General features: G+C 39.9%; 10 non-coding genes across 10 annotated transcripts; all 10 read right to left on the reverse strand.

Annotated features, from left to right (window-relative positions):
- Positions 1-1,405: 1,405 nt before the first annotated feature.
- Positions 1,406-1,478, reverse strand: TRNAR-CCU (transfer RNA arginine (anticodon CCU)). Its single transcript has one exon. It is a non-coding gene; the product is annotated as a tRNA-Arg (tRNA).
- Positions 1,479-2,273: 795 nt separating this feature from the next.
- TRNAR-UCG (transfer RNA arginine (anticodon UCG)) lies at positions 2,274-2,346 on the reverse strand. Its single transcript has one exon. It is a non-coding gene; the product is annotated as a tRNA-Arg (tRNA).
- Positions 2,347-2,993: 647 nt separating this feature from the next.
- On the reverse strand, positions 2,994-3,066 carry TRNAR-CCU (transfer RNA arginine (anticodon CCU)). Its single transcript has one exon. It is a non-coding gene; the product is annotated as a tRNA-Arg (tRNA).
- Positions 3,067-3,861: 795 nt separating this feature from the next.
- On the reverse strand, positions 3,862-3,934 carry TRNAR-UCG (transfer RNA arginine (anticodon UCG)). Its single transcript has one exon. It is a non-coding gene; the product is annotated as a tRNA-Arg (tRNA).
- Positions 3,935-6,173: 2,239 nt separating this feature from the next.
- Positions 6,174-6,246, reverse strand: TRNAR-CCU (transfer RNA arginine (anticodon CCU)). Its single transcript has one exon. It is a non-coding gene; the product is annotated as a tRNA-Arg (tRNA).
- A 1,519-nt stretch (positions 6,247-7,765) lies between these two features.
- Positions 7,766-7,838, reverse strand: TRNAR-CCU (transfer RNA arginine (anticodon CCU)). Its single transcript has one exon. It is a non-coding gene; the product is annotated as a tRNA-Arg (tRNA).
- A 1,519-nt stretch (positions 7,839-9,357) lies between these two features.
- Positions 9,358-9,430, reverse strand: TRNAR-CCU (transfer RNA arginine (anticodon CCU)). Its single transcript has one exon. It is a non-coding gene; the product is annotated as a tRNA-Arg (tRNA).
- A 2,387-nt stretch (positions 9,431-11,817) lies between these two features.
- Positions 11,818-11,890, reverse strand: TRNAR-UCG (transfer RNA arginine (anticodon UCG)). Its single transcript has one exon. It is a non-coding gene; the product is annotated as a tRNA-Arg (tRNA).
- Positions 11,891-15,717: 3,827 nt separating this feature from the next.
- Positions 15,718-15,790, reverse strand: TRNAR-CCU (transfer RNA arginine (anticodon CCU)). The gene has a single exon. It is a non-coding gene; the product is annotated as a tRNA-Arg (tRNA).
- A 795-nt stretch (positions 15,791-16,585) lies between these two features.
- On the reverse strand, positions 16,586-16,658 carry TRNAR-UCG (transfer RNA arginine (anticodon UCG)). The gene has a single exon. It is a non-coding gene; the product is annotated as a tRNA-Arg (tRNA).
- Between the last annotated feature and the right edge of the window lie 4,536 nt (positions 16,659-21,194).

Raw genomic sequence — 21,194 nt, forward strand, 5'->3', positions numbered from 1 at the left:
ATCCTCTTCCATCCCCGACTTTAACACTCTCTTCTATGCTATAATGGAGACTTTGCAATTTTAGCAAGTGGAGAGAAATTGGAGAACCACTTTCGACTCCACACTTCTTCTTCACTTACTTCTTTTCTCAATATACTGGGCTTAGAAAATGGTATCAAGCCATCCTTATCATCAGTAGGACACGGAAAGAGGCACTAAGTCTCCTAACCAAGTTCAACCACACTCTGCAACTTAACCATTGCACTACAAATTAGGCAACGGGGGCATCAGCAAAGGCAGCCAATGTGCCGATCCTTTATACATTTTGTGTAGTACTTTTCTTACTCGGAGGCAAAATCAGCACTTTAACTGCCCAAATCATACAGATTTTACACATGTACCACTCTATGCACACATAGGCACACACCTTGCAGTTCTTCTACACACACTTAAGCTAAAAACCCATTCTGTCACGTCAAAATTCTGCAAACCTATTACATATTCAGTGCGTCGGCATAGAAGCACTTTTTAATGCCACTAAAATGCACAAGTAGTTAGACTGAAGATGCAACCTGAATGAGTTTACAGTATGTACTCCACTTTATTAATGATTAGTACTGAGAAAGTGAGGACTACAAGAGTATTGGAAAAGACTTTTTCCACTCTGAATGTAAAGCAGATTGTGTGACCATTGGCCAAAAACGACCACGAAGGGACTCGAACCCTCAATCTTCTGATCCGAAGTCAGACACCTTCCTTATCCATTAGGCCACGCAGTCATCCGTCCACCTGAGATGATTTTTATCATGTAGGTGGTATGCATGGATGGAGAACATATTATTGAAAGGTATTCAGGTTTACATCCCATAGTGTTCTTTCAGCTCTTTTCGCTGGAAGCACTTTTTTGGAATCTATATATTGAGAATTTTATGATTACGATATGCTTTTGTTTTCCTTTTTCCATACAAACCTCTTTCCTCATGAGTTTAAAGCTCATTTGTATGCTCTACATAGCTCTGGACGTTTCCAGACGTGGAGTGAAACTGTTTTGAAAGTAGTACAAATTGCTCCTTCCTGCATATGCTAATTTTTCACACTCACATAGGTTGTATAAGTTTTATGAATCCTGGCTTGACCTATTCAAGTAGCTGAAAGCCTGTCACCACCTCTAGAAACAAGATTCACACCAATCCAATTCATATCATTTTTTCCAAAGGAATATGTTCTGGCCGCTCGAAAATGCATCTCACAAAAATAGGCATTTAAGAATCTACTTTGCAGTTTCAGAACACTAACATGACTGTGAAGTGTACACAAGTAAAATGGGACCGTTTCAAAGTACCTAATCCCTCATAAACTTCTGAGAGGAAGCATGTAATAAATCTACCTAATTTTCTGGAAAAGAAAGAGGCAGGATTTTTGTTATCACCTCAGATGGGACTCAAACCCACAATCCCTGGCTTAGGAGGCCAGTGCCTTATCCATTAGGCCACTGAGGCACACATGCATAGCTCTTTTCTAGAGGCATTATTTAAATGTATTCTATGGTCAGACACCGGTGTGTGCACACAGGGCATTTCTCACTTCTCTCTATAAGTAAACTTCCCATTTTCATCCTCTTCCATCCCCGACTTTAACACTCTCTTCTATGCTATAATGGAGACTTTGCAATTTTAGCAAGTGGAGAGAAATTGGAGAACCACTTTCGACTCCACACTTCTTCTTCACTTACTTCTTTTCTCAATATACTGGGCTTAGAAAATGGTATCAAGCCATCCTTATCATCAGTAGGACACGGAAAGAGGCACTAAGTCTCCTAACCAAGTTCAACCACACTCTGCAACTTAACCATTGCACTACAAATTAGGCAACGGGGGCATCAGCAAAGGCAGCCAATGTGCCGATCCTTTATACATTTTGTGTAGTACTTTTCTTACTCAGAGGCAAAATCAGCACTTTAACTGCCCAAATCATACAGATTTTACACATGTAGCACTCTATGCACACATAGGCACACACCTTGCAGTTCTTCTACACACACTTAAGCTAAAAACCCATTCTGTCACGTCAAAATTCTGCAAACCTATTACATATTCAGTGCGTCGGCATAGAAGCACTTTTTAATGCCACTAAAATGCACAAGTAGTTAGACTGAAGATGCAACCTGAATGAGTTTACAGTATGTACTCCACTTTATTAATGATTAGTAATGAGAAAGTGAGGACTACAAGAGTATTGGAAAAGACTTTTTCCACTCTGAATGTAAAGCAGATTGTGTGACCATTGGCCAAAAACGACCACGAAGGGACTCGAACCCTCAATCTTCTGATCCGAAGTCAGACACCTTATCCATTAGGCCACGCGGTCATCCGTCCACCTGAGATGATTTTTATCATGTAGGTGGTATGCATGGATGGAGAACATATTATTGAAAGGTATTCAGGTTTACATCCCATAGTTTTCTTTCAGCTCTTTTCGCTGGAAGCACTTTTTTGGAATCTATATATTGAGAATTTTATGAGTACGATATGCTTTTGTTTTCCTTTTTCCATACAAACCTCTTTCCTCATGAGTTTAAAGCTCATTTGTATTCTCTACATAGCTCTGGAAGTTTCCAGACGTGGAGTGAAACTGTTTTGAAAGTAGGACAAATTGCTCCTTCCTGCATATGCTAATTTTTCACACTCACATAGGTTGTATACATTTTATGTATCCTGGCTTGACCTATTCAAGTAGCTGAAAGCCTGTCACCACCTCTAGAAACAAGATTCACACCAATCCAATTCAAATCATTTTTTCCAAAGGAATATGTTCTGGCCGGTCGAAAATGCATCTCACAAAAATAGGCATTTAAAAATATACTTTGCAGTTTCAGAACCCTAACATGACTGTGAAGTGTACACAAGTAAAACGGGACAGTTTCAAAGTACCTAATCCCTCATAAACTTCTGAGAGGAAGCATGTAATAAATCTACCTAATTTTCTGGAAAAGAAAGAGGCAGGATTTTTGTTATCACCTCAGATGGGACTCAAACCCACAATCCCTGGCTTAGGAGGCCAGTGCCTTATCCATTAGGCCACTGAGGCACACATGCATAGCTCTTTTCTAGAGGCATTATTTAAATGTATTCTATGGTCAGACACCGGTGTGTGCACACAGGGCATTTCTCACTTCTCTCTATAAGTAAACTTCCCATTTTCATCCTCTTCCATCCCCGACTTTAACACTCTCTTCTATGCTATAATGGAGACTTTGCAATTTTAGCAAGTGGAGAGAAATTGGAGAACCACTTTCGACTCCACACTTCTTCTTCACTTACTTCTTTTCTCAATATACTGGGCTTAGAAAATGGTATCAAGCCATCCTTATCATCAGTAGGACGCGGAAAGAGGCACTAAGTCTCCTAACCAAGTTCAACCACACTCTGCAACTTAACCATTGCACTACAAATTAGGCAACGGGGGCATCAGCAAAGGCAGCCAATGTGCCGATCCTTTATACATTTTGTGTAGTACTTTTCTTACTCGGAGGCAAAATCAGCACTTTAACTGCCCAAATCATACAGATTTTACACATGTACCACTCTATGCACACATAGGCACACACCTTGCAGTTCTTCTACACACACTTAAGCTAAAAACCCATTCTGTCACGTCAAAATTCTGCAAACCTATTACATATTCAGTGCGTCGGCATAGAAGCACTTTTTAATGCCACTAAAATGCACAAGTAGTTAGACTGAAGATGCAACCTGAATGAGTTTACAGTATGTACTCCACTTTATTAATGATTAGTACTGAGAAAGTGAGGACTACAAGAGTATTGGAAAAGACTTTTTCCACTCTGAATGTAAAGCAGATTGTGTGACCATTGGCCAAAAACGACCACGAAGGGACTCGAACCCTCAATCTTCTGATCCGAAGTCAGACGCCTTATCCATTAGGCCACGCGGTCATCCGTCCACCTGAGATGATTTTTATCATGTAGGTGGTATGCATGGATGGAGAACATATTATTGAAAGGTATTCAGGTTTACATCCCATAGTGTTCTTTCAGCTCTTTTCGCTGGAAGCACTTTTTTAGAATCTATATATTGAGAATTTTATGAGTACGATATGCTTTTGTTTTCCTTTTTCCATACAAACCTCTTTCCTCATGAGTTTAAAGCTCATTTGTATGCTCTACATAGCTCTGGACGTTTTCAGACGTGGAGTGAAACTGTTTTGAAAGTAGTACAAATTGCTCCTTCCTGCATATGCTAATTTTTCACACTCACATAGGTTGTATAAGTTTTATGAATCCTGGCTTGACCTATTCAAGTAGCTGAAAGCCTGTCACCACCTCTAGAAACAAGATTCACACCAATCCAATTCATATTATTTTTTCCAAAGGAATATGTTCTGGCCGGTCGAAAATGCATCTCACAAAAATAGGCATTTAAAAATCTACTTTGCAGTTTCAGAACACTAACATGACTGTGAAGTGTACACAAGTAAAATGGGACCGTTTCAAAGTACCTAATCCCTCATAAACTTCTGAGAGGAAGCATGTAATAAATCTACCTAATTTTCTGGAAAAGAAAGAGGGAGGATTTTTGTTATCACCTAAGATGGGACTTGAACCCACAATCCCTGGCTTAGGAGGCCAGTGCCTTATCCATTAGGCCACTGAGGCACACATGCATAGCTCTTTTCTAGAGGCATTATTTAAATGTATTCTATGGTCAGACACCGGTGTGTGCACACAGGGCATTTCTCACTTCTCTCTATAAGTAAACTTCCCATTTTCATCCTCTTCCATCCCCGACTTTAACGCTCTCTTCTATGCTATAATGGAGACTTTGCAATTTTAGCAAGTGGAGAGAAATTGGAGAACCACTTTCGACTCCACACTTCTTCTTCACTTACTTCTTTTCTCAATATACTGGGCTTAGAAAATGGTATCAAGCCATCCTTATCATCAGTAGGACACGGAAAGAGGCACTAAGTCTCCTAACCAAGTTCAACCACACTCTGCAACTTAACCATTGCACTACAAATTAGGCAACGGGGGCATCAGCAAAGGCAGCCAATGTGCCGATCCTTTATACATTTTGTGTAGTACTTTTCTTACTCGGAGGCAAAATCAGCACTTTAACTGCCCAAATCATACAGATTTTACACATGTAGCACTCTATGCACACATAGGCACACACCTTGCAGTTCTTCTACACACACTTAAGCTAAAAACCCATTCTGTCACGTCAAAATTCTGCAAACCTATTACATATTCAGTGCGTCGGCATAGAAGCACTTTTTAATGCCACTAAAATGCACAAGTAGTTAGACTGAAGATGCAACCTGAATGAGTTTACAGTATGTACTCCACTTTATTAATGATTAGTACTGAGAAAGTGAGGACTACAAGAGTATTGGAAAAGACTTTTTCCACTCTGAATGTAAAGCAGATTGTGTGACCATTGGCCAAAAACAACCACGAAGGGACTCGAACCCTCAATCTTCTGATCCGAAGTCAGACACCTTCCTTATCCATTAGGCCACGCAGTCATCCTTCCACCTGAGATGATTTTTATCATGTAGGTGGTATGCATGGATGGAGAACATATTATTGAAAGGTATTCAGGTTTACATCCCATAGTGTTCTTTCAGCTCTTTTCGCTGGAAGCACTTTTTTGGAATCTATATATTGAGAATTTTATGAGTACGATATGCTTTTGTTTTCCTTTTTCCATACAAACCTCTTTCCTCATGAGTTTAAAGCTCATTTGTATTCTCTACATAGCTCTGGAAGTTTCCAGACGTGGAGTGAAACTGTTTTGAAAGTAGGACAAATTGCTCCTTCCTGCATATGCTAATTTTTCACACTCACATAGGTTGTATACATTTTATGTATCCTGGCTTGACCTATTCAAGTAGCTGAAAGCCTGTCACCACCTCTAGAAACAAGATTCACACCAATCCAATTCAAATCATTTTTTCCAAAGGAATATGTTCTGGCCGGTCGAAAATGCATCTCACAAAAATAGGCATTTAAAAATATACTTTGCAGTTTCAGAACCCTAACATGACTGTGAAGTGTACACAAGTAAAACGGGACAGTTTCAAAGTACCTAATCCCTCATAAACTTCTGAGAGGAAGCATGTAATAAATCTACCTAATTTTCTGGAAAAGGAAGAGGCAGGATTTTTGGTATCACCTCAGATGGGACTCAAACCCACAATCCCTGGCTTAGGAGGCCAGTGCCTTATCCATTAGGCCACTGAGGCACACATGCATAGCTCTTTTCTAGAGGCATTATTTAAATGTATTCTATGGTCAGACACCGGTGTGTGCACACAGGGCATTTCTCACTTCTCTCTATAAGTAAACTTCCCATTTTCATCCTCTTCCATCCCCGACTTTAACACTCTCTTCTATGCTATAATGGAGACTTTGCAATTTTAGCAAGTGGAGAGAAATTGGAGAACCACTTTCGACTCCACACTTCTTCTTCACTTACTTCTTTTCTCAATATACTGGGCTTAGAAAATGGTATCAAGCCATCCTTATCATCAGTAGGACACGGAAAGAGGCACTAAGTCTCCTAACCAAGTTCAACCACACTCTGCAACTTAACCATTGCACTACAAATTAGGCAACGGGGGCATCAGCAAAGGCAGCCAATGTGCCGATCCTTTATACATTTTGTGTAGTACTTTTCTTACTCGGAGGCAAAATCAGCACTTTAACTGCCCAAATCATACAGATTTTACACATGTACCACTCTATGCACACATAGGCACACACCTTGCAGTTCTTCTACACACACTTAAGCTAAAAACCCATTCTGTCACGTCAAAATTCTGCAAACCTATTACATATTCAGTGCGTCGGCATAGAAGCACTTTTTAATGCCACTAAAATGCACAAGTAGTTAGACTGAAGATGCAACCTGAATGAGTTTACATTATGTACTCCACTTTATTAATGATTAGTACTGAGACAGTGAGGACTACAAGAGTATTGGAAAAGACTTTTTCCACTCTGAATGTAAAGCAGATTGTGTGACCATTGGCCAAAAACGACCACGAAGGGACTCGAACCCTCAATCTTCTGATCCGAAGTCAGACACCTTCCTTATCCATTAGGCCACGCGGTCATCCGTCCACCTGAGATGATTTTTATCATGTAGGTGGTATGCATGGATGGAGAACATATTATTGAAAGGTATTCAGGTTTACATCCCATAGTGTTCTTTCAGCTCTTTTCGCTGGAAGCACTTTTTTGGATACTATATATTGAGAATTTTATGAGTACGATATGCTTTTGTTTTCCTTTTTCCATACAAACCTCTTTCCTCATGAGTTTAAAGCTCATTTGTATTCTCTACATAGCTCTGGAAGTTTCCAGACGTGGAGTGAAACTGTTTTGAAAGTAGGACAAATTGCTCCTTCCTGCATATGCTAATTTTTTACACTCACATAGGTTGTATACATTTTATGTATCCTGGCTTGACCTATTCAAGTAGCTGAAAGCCTGTCACCACCTCTAGAAACAAGATTCACACCAATCCAATTCAAATCATTTTTTCCAAAGGAATATGTTCTGGCCGGTCGAAAATGCATCTCACAAAAATAGGCATTTAAAAATATACTTTGCAGTTTCAGAACCCTAACATGACTGTGAAGTGTACACAAGTAAAACGGGACAGTTTCAAAGTACCTAATCCCTCATAAACTTCTGAGAGGAAGCATGTAATAAATCTACCTAATTTTCTGGAAAAGGAAGAGGCAGGATTTTTGGTATCACCTCAGATGGGACTCAAACCCACAATCCCTGGCTTAGGAGGCCAGTGCCTTATCCATTAGGCCACTGAGGCACACATGCATAGCTCTTTTCTAGAGGCATTATTTAAATGTATTCTATGGTCAGACACCGGTGTGTGCACACAGGGCATTTCTCACTTCTCTCTATAAGTAAACTTCCCATTTTCATCCTCTTCCATCCCCGACTTTAACACTCTCTTCTATGCTATAATGGAGACTTTGCAATTTTAGCAAGTGGAGAGAAATTGGAGAACCACTTTCGACTCCACACTTCTTCTTCACTTACTTCTTTTCTCAATATACTGGGCTTAGAAAATGGTATCAAGCCATCCTTATCATCAGTAGGACACGGAAAGAGGCACTAAGTCTCCTAACCAAGTTCAACCACACTCTGCAACTTAACCATTGCACTACAAATTAGGCAACGGGGGCATCAGCAAAGGCAGCCAATGTGCCGATCCTTTATACATTTTGTGTAGTACTTTTCTTACTCGGAGGCAAAATCAGCACTTTAACTGCCCAAATCATACAGATTTTACACATGTACCACTCTATGCACACATAGGCACACACCTTGCAGTTCTTCTACACACACTTAAGCTAAAAACCCATTCTGTCACGTCAAAATTCTGCAAACCTATTACATATTCAGTGCGTCGGCATAGAAGCACTTTTTAATGCCACTAAAATGCACAAGTAGTTAGACTGAAGATGCAACCTGAATGAGTTTACATTATGTACTCCACTTTATTAATGATTAGTACTGAGAAAGTGAGGACTACAAGAGTATTGGAAAAGACTTTTTCCACTCTGAATGTAAAGCAGATTGTGTGACCATTGGCCAAAAACGACCACGAAGGGACTCGAACCCTCAATCTTCTGATCCGAAGTCAGACACCTTCCTTATCCATTAGGCCACGCGGTCATCCGTCCACCTGAGATGATTTTTATCATGTAGGTGGTATGCATGGATGGAGAACATATTATTGAAAGGTATTCAGGTTTACATCCCATAGTGTTCTTTCAGCTCTTTTCGCTGGAAGCACTTTTTTGGAATCTATATATTGAGAATTTTATGAGTACGATATGCTTTTGTTTTCCTTTTTCCATACAAACCTCTTTCCTCATGAGTTTAAAGCTCATTTGTATTCTCTACATAGCTCTGGAAGTTTCCAGACGTGGAGTGAAACTGTTTTGAAAGTAGGACAAATTGCTCCTTCCTGCATATGCTAATTTTTCACACTCACATAGGTTGTATACATTTTATGTATCCTGGCTTGACCTATTCAAGTAGCTGAAAGCCTGTCACCACCTCTAGAAACAAGATTCACACCAATCCAATTCAAATCATTTTTTCCAAAGGAATATGTTCTGGCCGGTCGAAAATGCATCTCACAAAAATAGGCATTTAAAAATATACTTTGCAGTTTCAGAACCCTAACATGACTGTGAAGTGTACACAAGTAAAACGGGACAGTTTCAAAGTACCTAATCCCTCATAAGCTTCTGAGAGGAAGCATGTAATAAATCTACCTAATTTTCTGGAAAAGGAAGAGGCACGATTTTTGTAATCACCTCAGATGGGACTCAAACCCACAATCCCTGGCTTAGGAGGCCAGTGCCTTATCCATTAGGCCACTGAGGCACACATGCATAGCTCTTTTCTAGAGGCATTATTTAAATGTATTCTATGGTCAGACACCGGTGTGTGCACACAGGGCATTTCTCACTTCTCTCTATAAGTAAACTTCCCATTTTCATCCTCTTCCATCCCCGACTTTAACACTCTCTTCTATGCTATAATGGAGACTTTGCAATTTTAGCAAGTGGAGAGAAATTGGAGAACCACTTTCGACTCCACACTTCTTCTTCACTTACTTCTTTTCTCAATATACTGGGCTTAGAAAATGGTATCAAGCCATCCTTATCATCAGTAGGACACGGAAAGAGGCACTAAGTCTCCTAACCAAGTTCAACCACACTCTGCAACTTAACCATTGCACTACAAATTAGGCAACGGGGGCATCAGCAAAGGCAGCCAATGTGCCGATCCTTTATACATTTTGTGTAGTACTTTTCTTACTCGGAGGCAAAATCAGCACTTTAACTGCCCAAATCATACAGATTTTACACATGTACCACTCTATGCACACATAGGCACACACCTTGCAGTTCTTCTACACACACTTAAGCTAAAAACCCATTCTGTCACGTCAAAATTCTGCAAACCTATTACATATTCAGTGCGTCGGCATAGAAGCACTTTTTAATGCCACTAAAATGCACAAGTAGTTAGACTGAAGATGCAACCTGAATGAGTTTACAGTATGTACTCCACTTTATTAATGATTAGTACTGAGAAAGTGAGGACTACAAGAGTATTGGAAAAGACTTTTTCCACTCTGAATGTAAAGCAGATTGTGTGACCATTGGCCAAAAACGACCACGAAGGGACTCGAACCCTCAATCTTCTGATCCGAAGTCAGACACCTTCCTTATCCATTAGGCCACGCAGTCATCCTTCCACCTGAGATGATTTTTATCATGTAGGTGGTATGCATGGATGGAGAACATATTATTGAAAGGTATTCAGGTTTACATCCCATAGTGTTCTTTCAGCTCTTTTCGCTGGAAGCACTTTTTTGGAATCTATATATTGAGAATTTTATGATTACGATATGCTTTTGTTTTCCTTTTTCCATACAAACCTCTTTCCTCATGAGTTTAAAGCTCATTTGTATGCTCTACATAGCTCTGGACGTTTCCAGACGTGGAGTGAAACTGTTTTGAAAGTAGGACAAATTGCTCCTTCCTGCATATGCTAATTTTTCACACTCACATAGGTTGTATAAGTTTTATGAATCCTGGCTTGACCTATTCAAGTAGCTGAAAGCCTGTCACCACCTCTAGAAACAAGATTCACACCAATCCAATTCATATCATTTTTTCCAAAGGAATATGTTCTGGCCGCTCGAAAATGCATCTCACAAAAATAGGCATTTAAGAATCTACTTTGCAGTTTCAGAACACTAACATGACTGTGAAGTGTACACAAGTAAAATGGGACCGTTTCAAAGTACCTAATCCCTCATAAACTTCTGAGAGGAAGCATGTAATAAATCTATCTAATTTTCTGGAAAAGAAAGAGGGAGGATTTTTGTTATCACCTCAGATGGGACTTGACCCCACAATCCCTGGCTTAGGAGGCCAGTGCCTTATCCATTAGGCCACTGAGGCACACATGCATAGCTCTTTTCTAGAGGCGTTATTTAAATGTATTCTATGGTCAGACACCGGTGTGTGCACACAGGGCATTTCTCACTTCTCTCTATAAGTAAACTTCCCATTTTCATCCTCTTCCATCCCCGACTTTAACGCTCTCTTCTATGCTATAATGGAGACTTTGCAATTTTAGCAAGTGGAGAGAAATTGGAGAACCACTTTCGACTCCACACTTCTTCTTCACTTACTTCTTTTCTCAATATACTGGGCTTAGAAAATGGTATCAAGCCATCCTTATCATCAGTAGGACACGGAAAGAGGCACTAAGTCTCCTAACCAAGTTCAACCACACTCTGCAACTTAACCATTGCACTACAAATTAGGCAACGGGGGCATCAGCAAAGGCAGCCAATGTGCCGATCCTTTATACATTTTGTGTAGTACTTTTCTTACTCAGAGGCAAAATCAGCACTTTAACTGCCCAAATCATACAGATTTTACACATGTAGCACTCTATGCACACATAGGCACACACCTTGCAGTTCTTCTACACACACTTAAGCTAAAAACCCATTCTGTCACGTCAAAATTCTGCAAACCTATTACATATTCAGTGCGTCGGCATAGAAGCACTTTTTAATGCCACTAAAATGCACAAGTAGTTAGACTGAAGATGCAACCTGAATGAGTTTACAGTATGTACTCCACTTTATTAATGATTAGTAATGAGAAAGTGAGGACTACAAGAGTATTGGAAAAGACTTTTTCCACTCTGAATGTAAAGCAGATTGTGTGACCATTGGCCAAAAACAACCACGAAGGGACTCGAACCCTCACTCTTCTGATCCGAAGTCAGACGCCTTATCCATTAGGCCACGCGGTCATCCGTCCACCTGAGATGATTTTTATCATGTAGGTGGTATGCATGGATGGAGAACATATTATTGAAAGGTATTTAGGTTTACATCCCATAGTGTTCTTTCAGCTCTTTTCGCTGGAAGCACTTTTTTGGAATCTATATATTGAGAATTTTATGAGTACGATATGCTTTTGTTTTCTTTTTTCCATACAAACCTCTTTCCTCATGAGTTTAAAGCTCATTTGTATTCTCTACATAGCTCTGGAAGTTTCCAGACGTGGAGTGAAACTGTTTTGAAAGTAGGACAAATTGCTCCTTCCTGCATATGCTAATTTTTCACACTCACATAGGTTGTATACATTTTATGTATCCTGGCTTGACCTATTCAAGTAGCTGAAAGCCTGTCACCACCTCTAGAAACAAGATTCACACCAATCCAATTCAAATCATTTTTTCCAAAGGAATATGTTCTGGCCGGTCGAAAATGCATCTCACAAAAATAGGCATTTAAAAATATACTTTGCAGTTTCAGAACCCTAACATGACTGTGAAGTGTACACAAGTAAAACGGGACAGTTTCAAAGTACCTAATCCCTCATAAACTTCTGAGAGGAAGCATGTAATAAATCTACCTAATTTTCTGGAAAAGAAAGAGGCAGGATTTTTGTTATTACCTCAGATGGGACTCAAACCCACAATCCCGGGCTTAGGAGGCCAGTGCCTTATCCATTAGGCCACTGAGGCACACATGCATAGCTCTTTTCTAGAGGCATTATTTAAATGTATTCTATGGTCAGACACCGGTGTGTGCACACAGGGCATTTCTCACTTCTCTCTATAAGTAAACATCCCATTTTCATCCTCTTCCATCCCCGACTTTAACACTCTCTTCTATGCTATAATGGAGAATTTGCAATTTTAGCAAGTGGAGAGAAATTGGAGAACCACTTTCGACTCCACACTTCTTCTTCACTTACTTCTTTTCTCAATATACTGGGCTTAGAAAATGGTATCAAGCCATCCTTATCATCAGTAGGACACGGAAAGAGGCACTAAGTCTCCTAACCAAGTTCAACCACACTCTGCAACTTAACCATTGCACTACAAATTAGGCAACGGGGGCATCAGCAAAGGCAGCCAATGTGCCGATCCTTTATACATTTTGTGTAGTACTTTTCTTACTCGGAGGCAAAATCAGCACTTTAACAGCCCAAATCATACAGATTTTACACATGTACCACTCTATGCACACATAGGCACACACCTTGCAGTTCTTCTACACACACTTAAGCTAAAAACCCATTCTGTCACGTCAAAATTCTGCAAACCTATTACATATTCAGTGCGTCGGCATAGAAGCACTTTTTAATGCCACTAAAATGCACAAGTAGTTAGACTGAAGATGCAACCTGAATGAGTTTACAGTATGTACTCCACTTTATTAATGATTAGTACTGAGAAAGTGAGGACTACAAGAGTATTGGAAAAGACTTTTTCCACTCTGAATGTAAAGCAGATTGTGTGACCATTGGCCAAAAACGACCACGAAGGGACTCGAACCCTCAATCTTCTGATCCGAAGTCAGACACCTTCCTTATCCATTAGGCCACGCAGTCATCCGTCCACCTGAGATGATTTTTATCATGTAGGTGGTATGCATGGATGGAGAACATATTATTGAAAGGTATTCAGGTTTACATCCCATAGTGTTCTTTCAGCTCTTTTCGCTGGAAGCACTTTTTTGGAATCTATATATTGAGAATTTTATGATTACGATATGCTTTTGTTTTCCTTTTTCCATACAAACCTCTTTCCTCATGAGTTTAAAGCTCATTTGTATGCTCTACATAGCTCTGGACGTTTCCAGACGTGGAGTGAAACTGTTTTGAAAGTAGTACAAATTGCTCCTTCCTGTATATGCTAATTTTTCACACTCACATAGGTTGTATAAGTTTTATGAATCCTGGCTTGACCTATTCAAGTAGCTGAAAGCCTGTCACCACCTCTAGAAACAAGATTCACACCAATCCAATTCATATCATTTTTTCCAAAGGAATATGTTCTGGCCGCTCGAAAATGCATCTCACAAAAATAGGCATTTAAGAATCTACTTTGCAGTTTCAGAACACTAACATGACTGTGAAGTGTACACAAGTAAAATGGGACCGTTTCAAAGTACCTAATCCCTCATAAACTTCTGAGAGGAAGCATGTAATAAATCTATCTAATTTTCTGGAAAAGAAAGAGGGAGGATTTTTGTTATCACCTCAGATGGGACTTGACCCCACAATCCCTGGCTTAGGAGGCCAGTGCCTTATCCATTAGGCCACTGAGGCACACATGCATAGCTTTTTTCTAGAGGCGTTATTTAAATGTATTCTATGGTCAGACACCGGTGTGTGCACACAGGGCATTTCTCACTTCTCTCTATAAGTAAACTTCCCATTTTCATCCTCTTCCATCCCCGACTTTAACGCTCTCTTCTATGCTATAATGGAGACTTTGCAATTTTAGCAAGTGGAGAGAAATTGGAGAACCACTTTCGACTCCACACTTCTTCTTCACTTACTTCTTTTCTCAATATACTGGGCTTAGAAAATGGTATCAAGCCATCCTTATCATCAGTAGGACACGGAAAGAGGCACTAAGTCTCCTAACCAAGTTCAACCACACTCTGCAACTTAACCATTGCACTACAAATTAGGCAACGGGGGCATCAGCAAAGGCAGCCAATGTGCCGATCCTTTATACATTTTGTGTAGTACTTTTCTTACTCGGAGGCAAAATCAGCACTTTAACTGCCCAAATCATACAGATTTTACACATGTACCACGCTATGCACACATAGGCACACACCTTGCAGTTCTTCTACACACACTTAAGCTAAAAACCCATTCTGTCACGTCAAAATTCTGCAAACCTATTACATATTCAGTGCGTCGGCATAGAAGCACTTTTTAATGCCACTAAAATGCACAAGTAGTTAGACTGAAGATGCAACCTGAATGAGTTTACAGTATGTACTCCACTTTATTAATGATTAGTACTGAGAAAGTGAGGACTACAAGAGTATTGGAAAAGACTTTTTCCACTCTGAATGTAAAGCAGATTGTGTGACCATTGGCCAAAAACGACCACGAAGGGACTCGAACCCTTAATCTTCTGATCCGAAGTCAGACACCTTATTCATTAGGCCACGCGGTCATCCGTCCACCTGAGATGATTTTTATCATGTAGGTGGTATGCATGGATGGAGAACATATTATTGAAAGGTATTCAGGTTTACATCCCATAGTGTTCTTTCAGCTCTTTTCGCTGGAAGCACTTTTTTGGAATCTATATATTGAGAATTTTATGAGTACGATATGCTTTTGTTTTCCTTTTTCCATACAAACCTCTTTCCTCATGAGTTTAAAGCTCATTTGTATTCTCTACATAGCTCTGGAAGTTTCCAGACGTGGAGTGAAACTGTTTTGAAAGAAGGACAAATTGCTCCTTCCTGCATATGCTAATTTTTCACACTCACATAGGTTGTATACGTTTTATGTATCCTGGCTTGACCTATTCAAGTAGCTGAAAGCCTGTCACCACCTCTAGAAACAAGATTCACACCAATCCAATTCAAATCATTTTTTCCAAAGGAATATGTTCTGGCCGGTCGAAAATGCATCTCACAAAAATAGGCATTTAAAAATCTACTTTGCAGTTTCAGAACACTAACATGACTGTGAAGTGTACACAAGTAAAATGGGACCGTTTCAAAGTACCTAATCCCTCATAAACTTCTGAGAGGAAGCGTGTAATAAATCTACCTAATTTTCTGGAAAAGAAAGAGGGAGGATTTTTGTTATCACCTCAGATGGGACTTGAACCCACAATCCCTGGCTTAGGAGGCCAGTGCCTTATCCATTAGGCCACTGAGGCACACATGCATAGCTCTTTTCTAGAGGCATTATTTAAATGTATTCTATGGTCAGACACCGGTGTGTGCACACAGGGCATTTCTCACTTCTCTCTATAAGTAAACTTCCCATTTTCATCCTCTTCCATCCCCGACTTTAACGCTCTCTTCTATGCTATAATGGAGAATTTGCAATTTTAGCAAGTGGAGAGAAATTGGAGAACCACTTTCGACTCCACACTTCTTCTTCACTTACTTCTTTTCTCAATATACTGGGCTTAGAAAATGGTATCAAGCCATCCTTATCATCAGTAGGACACGGAAAGAGGCACTAAGTCTCCTAACCAAGTTCAACCACACTCTGCAACTTAACCATTGCACTACAAATTAGGCAACGGGGGCATCAGCAAAGGCAGCCAATGTGCCGATCCTTTATACATTTTGTGTAGTACTTTTCTTACTCGGAGGCAAAATCAGCACTTTAACTGCCCAAATCATACAGATTTTACACATGTAGCACTCTATGCACACATAGGCACACACCTTGCAGTTCTTCTACACACACTTAAGCTAAAAACCCATTCTGTCACGTCAAAATTCTGCAAACCTATTACATATTCAGTGCGTCGGCATAGAAGCACTTTTTAATGCCACTAAAATGCACAAGTAGTTAGACTGAAGATGCAACCTGAATGAGTTTACAGTATGTACTCCACTTTATTAATGATTAGTAATGAGAAAGTGAGGACTACAAGAGTATTGGAAAAGACTTTTTCCACTCTGAATGTAAAGCAGATTGTGTGACCATTGGCCAAAAACAACCACGAAGGGACTCGAACCCTCACTCTTCTGATCCGAAGTCAGACGCCTTATCCATTAGGCCACGTGGTCATCCGTCCACCTGAGATGATTTTTATCATGTAGGTGGTATGCATGGATGGAGAACATATTATTGAAAGGTATTCAGGTTTACATCCCATAGTGTTCTTTCAGCTCTTTTCGCTGGAAGCACTTTTTTGGAATCTATATATTGAGAATTTTATGAGTACGATATGCTTTTGTTTTCCTTTTTCCATACAAACCTCTTTCCTCATGAGTTTAAAGCTCATTTGTATTCTCTACATAGCTCTGGAAGTTTCCAGACGTGGAGTGAAACTGTTTTGAAAGTAGGACAAATTGCTCCTTCCTGCATATGCTAATTTTTCACACTCACATAGGTTGTATACGTTTTATGTATCCTGGCTTGACCTATTCAAGTAGCTGAAAGCCTGTCACCACCTCTAGAAACAAGATTCACACCAATCCAATTCAAATCATTTTTTCCAAAGGAATATGTTCTGGCCGGTCGAAAATGCATCTCACAAAAATAGGCATTTAAAAATCTACTTTGCAGTTTCAGAACACTAACATGACTGTGAAGTGTACACAAGTAAAATGGGACCGTTTCAAAGTACCTAATCCCTCATAAACTTCTGAGAGGAAGCATGTAATAAATCTACCTAATATTCTGGAAAAGAAAGAGGGAGGATTTTTGTTATCACCTCAGATGGGACTCGAACCCACAATCCCTGGCTTAGGAGGCCAGTCCCTTATCCATTAGGCCACTGAGGCACACATACTTAGCTCTTTTCTAGAGGCATTATTTAAATGTATTCTATGGTCAGACACCGGTGTGTGCACACAGGGCATTTCTCACTTCTCTCTATAAGTAAACTTCCCATTTTCATCCTCTTCCATCCCCGAGTTTAACGCTCTCTTCTATGCTATAATGGAGACTTTGCAATTTTAGCAAGTGGAGAGAAATTGGAGAACCACTTTCGACTCCACACTTCTTCTTCACTTACTTCTTTTCTCAATATACTGGGCTTAGAAAATGGTATCAAGCCATCCTTATCATCAGTAGGACACGGAAAGAGGCACTAAGTCTCCTAACCAAGTTCAACCACACTCTGCAACTTAACCATTGCACTACAAATTAGGCAACGGGGGCATCAGCAAAGGCAGCCAATGTGCCGATCCATTATACATTTTGTGTAGTACTTTTCTTACTCGGAGGCAAAATCAGCACTTTAACTGCCCAAATCATACAGATTTTACACATGTAGCACTCTATGCACACATAGGCACACACTGCGCAGTTCTTCTACACACACTTAAGCTAAAAACCCATTCTGTCACGTCAAAATTCTGCAAACCTATTACATATTCAGTGCGTCGGCATAGAAGCACTTTTTAATGCCACTAAAATGCACAAGTAGTTAGACTGAAGATGCAACCTGAATGAGTTTACAGTATGTACTCCACTTTATTAATGATTAGTAATGAGAAAGTGAGGACTACAAGAGTATTGGAAAATACTTTTTCCACTCTGAATGTAAAGCAGATTGTGTGACCATTGGCCAAAAACGACCACGAAGGGACTCGAACCCTCAATCTTCTGATCCAAAGTCAGACGCCTTATCCATTAGGCCACGCGGTCATCCGTCCACCTGAGATGATTTTTATCATGTAGGTGGTATGCATGGATGGAGAACATATTATTGAAAGGTATTCAGGTTTACATCCCATAGTGTTCTTTCAGCTCTTTTCGCTGGAAGCACTTTTTTGGAATCTATATATTGAGAATTTTATGAGTACGATATGCTTTTGTTTTCCTTTTTCCATACAAACCTCTTTCCTCATGAGTTTAAAGCTCATTTGTAGTCTCTACATAGCTCTGGACGTTTCCAGACGTGGAGTGAAACTGTTTTGAAAGTAGTACAAATTGCTCCTTCCTGCATATGCTAATTTTTCACACTCACATAGGTTGTATAAGTTTTATGAATCCTGGCTTGACCTATTCAAGTAGCTGAAAGCCTGTCACCACCTCTAGAAACAAGATTCACACCAATCCAATTCATATCATTTTTTCCAAAGGAATATGTTCTGGCCGGTCGAAAATGCATCTCACAAAAATAGGCATTTAAAAATCTACTTTGCAGTTTCAGAACACTAACATGACTGTGAAGTGTACACAAGTAAAATGGGACCGTTTCAAAGTACCTAATCCCTCATAAACTTCTGAGAGGAAGCATGTAATAAATCTACCTTATTTTCTGGAAAAGAAAGAGGGAGGATTTTTGTTATCACCTCCGATGGGACTTGAACCCACAATCCCTGACTTAGGAGGCCAGTGCCTTATCCATTAGGCCACTGAGGCACACATGCATAGCTCTTTTCTAGAGGCATTATTTAAATGTATACTATGGTCAGACACCGGTGTGTGCACACAGGGCATTTCTCACTTCTCTCTATAAGTAAACTTCCCATTTTCATCCTCTTCCATCCCCGACTTTAACGCTCTCTTCTATGCTATAATGGAGACTTTGCAATTTTAGCAAGTGGAGAGAAATTGGAGAACCACTTTCAACTCCACACTTCTTCTTCACTTACTTCTTTTCTCAATATACTGGGCTTAGAAAATGGTATCAAGCCATCCTTATCATCAGTAGGACACGGAAAGAGGCACTAAGTCTCCTAACCAAGTTCAACCACACTCTGCAACTTAACCATTGCACTACAAATTAGGCAACGGGGGCATCAGCAAAGGCAGCCAATGTGCCGATCCTTTATACATTTTGTGTAGTACTTTTCTTACTCGGAGGCAAAATCAGCACTTTAACTGCCCAAATCATACAGATTTTACACATGTACCACTCTATGCACACATAGGCACACACCTTGCAGTTCTTCTACACACACTTAAGCTAAAAACCCATTCTGTCACGTCAAAATTCTGCAAACCTATTACATATTCAGTGCGTCGGCATAGAAGCACTTTTTAATGCCACTAAAATGCACAAGTAGTTAGACTGAAGATGCAACCTGAATGAGTTTACAGTATGTACTCCACTTTATTAATGATTAGTACTGAGAAAGTGAGGACTACAAGAGTATTGGAAAAGACTTTTTCCACTCTGAATGTAAAGCAGATTGTGTGACCATTGGCCAAAAACAACCACGAAGGGACTCGAACCCTCAATCTTCTGATCCGAAGTCAGACACCTTCCTTATCCATTAGGCCACGCAGTCATCCGTCCACCTGAGATGATTTTTATCATGTAGGTGGTATGCATGGATGGAGAACATATTATTGAAAGGTATTCAGGTTTACATCCCATAGTGTTCTTTCAGCTCTTTTCGCTGGAAGCACTTTTTTGGAATCTATATATTGAGAATTTTATGATTACGATATGCTTTTGTTTTCCTTTTTCCATACAAACCTCTTTCCTCATGAGTTTAAAGCTCATTTGTATGCTCTACATAGCTCTGGACGTTTCCAGACGTGGAGTGAAACTGTTTTGAAAGTAGTACAAATTGCTCCTTCCTGCATATGCTAATTTTTCACACTCACATAGGTTGTATAAGTTTTATGAATCCTGGCTTGACCTATTCAAGTAGCTGAAAGCCTGTCACCACCTCTAGAAACAAGATTCACACCAATCCAATTCATATCATTTTTTCCAAAGGAATATGTTCTGGCCGCTCGAAAATGCATCTCACAAAAATAGGCATTTAAGAATCTACTTTGCAGTTTCAGAACACTAACATGACTGTGAAGTGTACACAAGTAAAATGGGACCGTTTCAAAGTACCTAATCCCTCATAAACTTCTGAGAGGAAGCATGTAATAAATCTATCTAATTTTCTGGAAAAGAAAGAGGGAGGATTTTTGTTATCACCTCAGATGGGACTTGACCCCACAATCCCTGGCTTAGGAGGCCAGTGCCTTATCCATTAGGCCACTGAGGCACACATGCATAGCTCTTTTCTAGAGGCGTTATTTAAATGTATTCTATGGTCAGACACCGGTGTGTGCACACAGGGCATTTCTCACTTCTCTCTATAAGTAAACTTCCCATTTTCATCCTCTTCCATCCCCGACTTTAACGCTCTCTTCTATGCTATAATGGAGACTTTGCAATTTTAGCAAGTGGAGAGAAATTGGAGAACCACTTTCAACTCCACACTTCTTCTTCACTTACTTCTTTTCTCAATATACTGGGCTTAGAAAATGGTATCAAGCCATCCTTATCATCAGTAGGACACGGAAAGAGGCACTAAGTCTCCTAACCAAGTTCAACCACACTCTGCAACTTAACCATTGCACTACAAATTAGGCAACGGGGGCATCAGCAAAGGCAGCCAATGTGCCGATCCTTTATACATTTTGTGTAGTACTTTTCTTACTCGGAGGCAAAATCAGCACTTTAACTGCCCAAATCATACAGATTTTACACATGTACCACTCTATGCACACATAGGCACACACCTTGCAGTTCTTCTACACACACTTAAGCTAAAAACCCATTCTGTCACGTCAAAATTCTGCAAACCTATTACATATTCAGTGCGTCGGCATAGAAGCACTTTTTAATGCCACTAAAA

This window comes from Triturus cristatus, chromosome 4_1 (assembly GCF_964204655.1).
Source record: "Triturus cristatus chromosome 4_1, aTriCri1.1, whole genome shotgun sequence".
In the NCBI taxonomy this organism is placed as follows: Eukaryota; Metazoa; Chordata; class Amphibia; order Caudata; family Salamandridae; genus Triturus; species Triturus cristatus.